At 43.7% G+C, this 7,581-nt stretch overlaps 1 protein-coding gene across 2 annotated transcripts in view; it reads left to right on the forward strand.

Annotated features, from left to right (window-relative positions):
• LOC108296618 (protein SET-like) overlaps positions 1-7,581 on the forward strand; it is a 156,751-nt gene that overhangs the window by 143,202 nt on the left and 5,968 nt on the right. The window lies entirely within an intron of this gene.

The following is a 7,581-nucleotide window of genomic DNA, read 5'->3' on the forward strand; positions in this document are numbered from 1 at the left end:
TTAGTTTGGCTGGATAGGAGATTCTGGGTTGAAAGTTCTTTTCTTGAAGGATACCCGCCTAGTGTCAATCTGATCTCTTCTTTATGCGGTGTCTCTTTGGATATATAGGGGTCAGGGAGCTGCTTGAGGAGACGGTCTCTTCTCTATAGGAGCTCAAATGGTGAGCTGTGAGCTCTGTTGTTCATTCAGAGCTGCTGGGCAGGTACGTTTAGGTCTGCTGCAGCAGAACTCATAAACTGCTTTTTGTTCCCAGGTGCTCTGTCCCAGGGATTTAGGGCTTTATTTATGAGTTTCTGTTATGCTGTTGCCTTCTTTTTTTTTTCCTTCAGACCTGCCCTGCCCAGCAAGGAGGCAGCCTAGTCACTGTTGGCCTGTAGGGGCTTTGCTGAGCTGCTGTGGGCTCCGCCCAGCTGCCGAGTGAACTTCCTTGCAGTCCTGTTTATATGGGTGCAGTTAGAACTGCTTTGGCGATGGTGGCCCGCCTCTGTTGAGGCGGAGTCTCTCTGCTGTGGTGGGTTGCCTTGGCAACAGCAGGCTGCTTCAGCAATGGTGGGTTGCCTTGGCAACGGCGGGCTGCTTCAGCAATGGTGGGTTGCCTTGGCAACGGCGGGCTGCCTCAGCAATGGCGGGTTGCCTTGGCAACGGCGGGCTGCCTCAGCATTGGCCGACTACTTCCGTCATGGCGGGCTGCCTCAGTAATGGCGGCCGCCCCTCCCCCACAGAGCTGGACCGTCCCGGGTTCAGCTGCGCTTGCTGTGAAACTCTCAATCCAGAGTTTCTGGTTGCTGTTCTTTTGTGGGGCTGGGTCCAGCTGAGCCTGATCGCCTGGCTCCCTGCCTCAGAGCCTTTTTTAAGTTGGTGTTGCAGTCGCCTGTTGAAGAGGCGCTGGGGTCTGTTTGTTTTCCCCTGCGGCCACTCACTGCGCTGGCTTAAACAGCGGCACTGAGGTTTGTGGTGCTTTTTTGCCCTGGAATCTACTGTCCTGGTTCCCTGCTCAGTCCCCTTTTTAAACAGATGAATGGGCGACTTCTCGTGGCTCCAATCGCCAGCCAAAAGGGCCCCCAGACCGGTGTATTTTGTGCGGAGAACCGCGGCTCCGGGGCGCCGACAAAGCAGCCGCGTGGGGCAAAGCAGTGGCGCCGGCCGGCACAGCCGCGCTGGCCGAAACAGCTACGCTGGCGACCGTGGAGCTCCTCCGCCCGGGAATTTCCTAGTCTGTGGGCAATAAAAATGCGGCGTCCACTCACCCTCTGCACTTTCACTGGGAGCTGCAATCCTGAGCTGTTCCTAAACGGCCATCTTGGATCCTCCCTTGGCAAACTGTCTTTAATAAAACTAGCGTGGTCTTGTTTAAACATTTGATGGCTTATTATTTATTTCATTCCACTTTCCTCTATTAATATATTTAATGAAGTCAACTTTTTCTTCACAGTATTGTGGACAGTGAGGGTTAGAGGGAGAAAAATAAGAGAACTCAGAAAAGCAAACTGCTTATGCATGTTCTTCCTTCTTGGCAGATGGAGATGGGGAGCACTTTCCTACATTCATCTTAATTGAAATGCAAGCATAGGGAAGAACTGCTGAGATTGGGAGCAATTTCAGATTCTTCTGTGAAATGAGTCATTTCAGAAGGTTCATGTGGACTTTTCATGTTGGGGTGAGGGAATGAGGATGCATGTTTCCTTGAAGAAAATAGACAGAACAATGTTACATTCAATGAAAATGAAATATGTTGGAGAAAATAAAATAGTGAGCATGCTTTCAATCAGAGGCGGTATTCAAAATATAGAATAATCTTTCTGGTACTGTGTGGAGGATGTAGTTTCCAAAGGTGTCCATGCAAGGGCAACTGCTAGAAAGTGCAAGCTTGCAATGATGGGCCACAGCCTTGGAGACCAGATGGACACTTGGGCATTTGTTCAGTAAATGCCAACATTACCCACTGGAGTGGCATCTCCCTAGCAGGGGATTGAGCCTTCTCTGGCTAGGAGGATACATGAAGATGGATGCTGGTGCACGGGGTTGTAGTGGGCTAGCTTGAAGGCCAATGGACACCAAGTGCCTGGGCAGCACCCATTTGGGGCTCTTCAGGGATGGGATGGTCACGCTAGTGTGGTAGGGAGCACTCAAAGGGGCTTGGAGAAGCAGCTACTTACCAATTGGCATGGAAGCATTTCTACATTGAACAACCTGGTTTTGAGAACTTTTTAGTAAAGTTGGTTGTTTGGTGGAACTCCTGATTTCTATAGGGAGATATATCAACTAGAACAACGAGCAAAGGCATTGCTAAGTAGGAGGGCAAGGGGATTATAGGTCAGGAGACAATACACAGGGTTAATCTGGAGACAGCCCCAAAAGATTTCCTACAGATGGCAACTTCACCCTTGCCTTGAATTAGTTTGAACTGATTTCTCTGGTTCTTTTCTTTGTGGACAGCTCGACATACTTGCTCACTCCCAAGTCCCTTTGCTTTGACAGAAGGTTAAAATTCCCCTTCAGAGAGCAAAAATGCCCATTAACCCAGATAAATTGTAGTTGCAAGCATAAATGTATCTCATTTAGTGTTAGCTTTTAAGGGAGGTGTCCATAAAAAATTGTCTGCAAAATTAATTTATGTAAAGGGATAAATTTCTTTCAGCTGGTTATGTTTTCAGAACTAACACTTTGGAAAATGAGATCATGATTCTGGGAGTGCACAGTAAAATATATTTTGCTCCAAACAAAATGTACTGCTGCAAAAGACTTCCTAATTTCAGACAGGCAATGAAAATTAGTGCTTCCTATTGTCTATTATGAAATTGGCTAGTTTATATAGTAGAATAGACTTGGATTTGAGTTCTCCGGGTCTTACTCTTTAATACAAAATTGTCTGCCCTTGAGGTTTTTACTCACCAAGCCATTTTTTATGTTGATGAGACATTGCAGATCAACTCAGGTCCAAGTTCATGCTACTAAGTGGGACATGCAGGAGCACTAGACTGAGATCCACAGCACTTGACTTCTTTCGTTTTTTTTTCAAGCTTCCAAATTTAATCAAAGGTTTACAGGAAATACAGGACAGAGAGGCATGTTAAACAGCACCATGGCAATTTAATCAGCAAAATATAGAATGAGGGATTTTTGTAGAATGAACAGCTCTGTATCCTTAATAAATGAAAGAAGAAAAAAAAGAGAAAAAGGAAGCAATATATTAAAGGCAGTTTAGAGATATCACAGTCAGCCAAATTGTGGATTTTGGTTCCTATCAAAATAAGCCAATTGTTGAAAATAAGTTTGAATATTCAGAGAAATATGAACACCAAATGGATATTTGATGTTATTGTGGAATTTTTGTTCAAGTTTTTGAAATGGAGAAGGCTGTCCTTGGGAGAGAACTCCAACAGTAAATGGATTTCAAAGCTATTCACTTAGTAGTTTCAGGTTGGAGTAAATGCAGAAAGTGAATATTGTGCTACTATGCAGTGTCTCCTGCCATCTCTTTTTTTCTTTTAATTTTTTATTTTTTAATTTCAATAGGTTTTTGGGGGAACAGGTGGTATTTTATTACATAAGTTATTTAGTGGTGATTTCTGAGATTTTGGTGCACGTATCACCCGAGCAGTGTACACTGTACCCAAGGTGCAGTGTTTTATATCTTGCCACCCCCTGCCCTTTCCCCCCGAGTCCCCAAAGTCCAATGTGTCATTCTTATGCCTTTGTGTCCTCATAGCTTAGCTATCACATATGAGTGAGAACATATGGTGTTTGGTTTTCCATTCCTGAGTTACTTCACTTAGAATAATTGCCTCCAATTCAATCCAGGTTGCACAGCACTTGACTTCTAAGCCCAGCTCAGCCACCAGGTGACTGTGGATGTTTGTGGTCTTTGTGTTTCAGGAAGAACCAAGGTGACCTTGTCACTGAGGTACCTAATGCCCTTGCTTTCTTGACCCGCCTGGGCTTTTCCGATTTATTTAGCACAGGATTTTCAAGTTAAAAGTCTGCAAAATATGTGATGTAGAAAATCACTGCATATATGCTCTTCAGTGTTTATGGAGCGAGATTAGCATGTCTCAAACAAGCCAGCCTTTCCAAATGACAATTTCTTTTAGGTATCTGCGGAGACACCAGGATGGTGGTAAGGAATTATGCATTTACATATCCGTTTATTGGAACATGATGGCTTGCCAATACTGTGGCTGCAAAATGTTTCACTGCCCACTACAGAGTTAGCCAGACAACCCTTCCCAACTTAAATTGATGTCAATTAAGCCAAATAGTAATTTACAACTCAAAAGCAAGAACAACAGCAAGAGAAAATCTCACCAACCTCAAGATACTCTGATAATGTGGCAAAACAAAGCATCTTTCTTCAAAACTGGGGAATGTTATCAGCACGTGCAAATGTGCAGAAGGGATTTGCTGTGTTCCTGGGGATGGGGACAAGGCCCATATAGGAGGCTTCGAGTCCCCACGAAACTCAGGTAAAGGACAAATTCTAGGGTGTGAACACCAGATTTTAGTAACTTCGTTAAAATTTCAAGTAAACAGTCTTTTATTTATTATTTATTTATTTATTTATTTTCTGTTTGTTTCTTTTTTTATTTCTTCTACCTCCTGAATTCAGGAAGTCTTTTATTTAAATGAAAGAATGAAGTATTTGGAATCACCCTTTCTTCTGTAAAAACCAAAGAAATGGTGGTGTTTCTGCAGTACCACTTTCATCACCTCCAAGTGTAGCAGTTGACCTTCTCTTAGTGTTTCCTATGTGCCAGGTTCAGACACAACCACTTTACATGTATCATCTCATTTACTCCTCGAAATGACCCTATCTGGTAGACAGTGCTGGTATCCCCATTTTAGAAAAGAGGAAACTGAGGTTCAGAGGTGTTAGAGAACTTGTCCAAGGGAAACACATCAGGGAGGAATGCAATTTCAGGCAGTCTGACTCCCAAGTTCATGTCCCTAGCTTCTAGGCAGCACTGATTTCAGGGGCTCCTGGATCATCCTTTGGTAACTTCTGGCTAAGATCACATTTTCATAGATGACTGTAAAGATTGGAAATGGTTGACCCAAGAGCCTGGAAGATAAGATAGAAGGCAGGGGAAATCTGAAGCATCACCAGCCAGGATCCAATTCCAGCAGGCTTCGCTCGCTTTACACTTTGGTAATCAATTTCCATGATCTGGACACCCTTTGGAAGTTATCTTCTTCTTAAGGCTTACGCTCCATTATCCACCCCCTCTGAACACTATCTCCTGGCTTGCCTGTTCCCACACTCTTTTATTCCTAGAACATCTGCTCTCCTAACTTATTTGCACAATTCCTTTACCCCTCCCTCTCTCAGGTTTTTAACCCCTTCCTGGACTCCATTCCTTCCCTCTCCAGTGGAGATTTCATAGTACATCACTTCACCATTCTCCTGCCATTATCCTCAATGCCATCCCATCCCCATCTTTCTATCTTGTCCACCGTACAAAGCCCAGACTGAGGTAAATGCAACCTTTGCTCTCTCTGTCTTTCCACCTGGGTTGTTGAGGGCTCTTGAAGAAAACCGTCTAGATCTGTAGATTTGCACCATGAAGGAACCAGCAGCAAGGCAGACTGAGCCAATGTGACCCCAATGCCCACTCCACTTCAATACAGTGTTGGTTAAAATGGCATAATTTCAGAGCTGAACTGGAAATAAGAAAGGGAAGTCACCAGGTGCCAGCAAGAAGAAGAGAACTCATAGCTCCCAAGCAGATATAGGGGCCACCACTGAACACCCATAACCTAGAAAAATATCTATGTTACTAAGTCCTTTTTGCCACTGCAAGGAATGAAGGCAACCCCAGGCTGGCACCCCAGGAGGACCATAGTAGGCTAGGCCCAACCACTCAAGAGAGGTGGCCTTGTCTGTGTGGGAGGTGGGGAGCTGGAATTAGGATCCCAGACCAAAGCTGCCATCTAGGAAACAAAGTTTTCTAGTGAGGGTAACTAGAAAACTCACCAAAGGGTGAGGAAATAAGTGATCTTGTCCCAGATGTGGTATGGGATGAAGAAAAATAAGTTTCCTATGAGAAACTGATACCCCAAACCTGCTTCATATAACGTATGGAACCAGAATTTGTGGTCTCCGTGTGGTATGGCACTCCCCTGCCAAAGAATTAGTATAAAACTAGCTGCAACCAATGCCACAAGGCAAGGAAAAGAAATGAGGTACAACGTTTATAAAGAAAGAAATAAAACTGTCATTACTTATAGGTTCCATGACTGTGTATCTACCAAATCTAAAATAATTCTCAAACTATTAGAATTAATGAGTGAATTTAAGTGAGGTCACTGTATGTGCAAGAACAAATAAACTAAATGAGACTAAAATCTTTGCCTCATGCCTCAGACCCACTGTCCACTCCATAACTTGGCAGGTAATCTTGTTCAAACCTCAGGCCCTGAGGTTTGAACTCCTACAACTTCCTGACCTCATGACCTCAAACTTACCTAAGTTGGCCCCTACCCTCACTGCCTTTCCTGTGTTCACCGGGGCACATCCTTTTCCCCTTCTCCTCTTAAAAACCATCTCTCCCATCTCTGCTAGAATAAAGAGAGCTTCTTCCGATATTTCTCTTTCTTATGTGTTCAACCTGGCTCCTTCCCTGTAGCCTTTGAAGACACTCAAGCTGCTGTTACCTCAAAAAAAAAAAGAAAAAAAAAAACTATAACAAGCCTTGGCAGACCCCAAAATCCCCCTAGCTATCATATTTTCAAAAGAACAGACTAAACTGGCTGTATCCATTTCTTCTTAAAAACACTTAAGCCCATTTCAATCAGATTTCCTTTCCTATCACTCCTCTGAAATGGCTTTCATCAAACTGACTGATTACCTCCTTAACTGCTCAGTCCAATGGGCTCTTTCCACTCCTCTGACACCCACCACTAGATTACTCATGTAGCTCAAGAGCTCTACATACACCTTGATCATGAACTCCTGGGCTTTTGTATAGGCCTGGCTGGTTCCTTCACTCTGTCCTTTATACTCAGTCTTATTTCAGTTCCTGTAATCCTTGCCTAGGTTGTCTACATTCCTCATGATGGCAACAAGGGCCTAGGAACCTGGATCTTTTTCTAAGTGAAAGTGTGGAATCAGGATATGCAAAAGTCTGAGATGTAACCTATGGGTTAGAACAAGACCATGGGGCTGAGCACAGGGTTCACAACTGTAATCCCAGCACTTTGGGAGGCTGAGGAAGGAGGATTAGTGATGTTGCCCAGGCTAGTCCCGAACTCCTAAGCTCAAGTGATACACCCACCTCAGCCTGGCCCACATGTAGGTATTTTTTATTATATAAAATTAAGGTGTACAACATGATGTACACCTTAAAATCTTTGCCTCGTATACAAAATGATGTTATATACCTTAATTTTATACAATAAAAAACAGCTATATGTGGGCCAGGCATGGTGGTTCACACCATAATCCCAGCACTTTGGGAGGCTGAGGCAGAAGGATTGCTTCTACACTTTCATTACTTGTAGGTTCCATGACTGTGTATCTACCAAATCTAAAATAATTCTCAAACTATTAGAATTAATGAGTGAATTTAAGTGAGGTCACTGTAT

The sequence above is a fragment of the Cebus imitator genome, unplaced genomic scaffold (genome assembly GCF_001604975.1).
Source record: "Cebus imitator isolate Cc_AM_T3 unplaced genomic scaffold, Cebus_imitator-1.0 Scaffold728, whole genome shotgun sequence".
NCBI lineage: Eukaryota > Metazoa > Chordata > Mammalia > Primates > Cebidae > Cebus > Cebus imitator.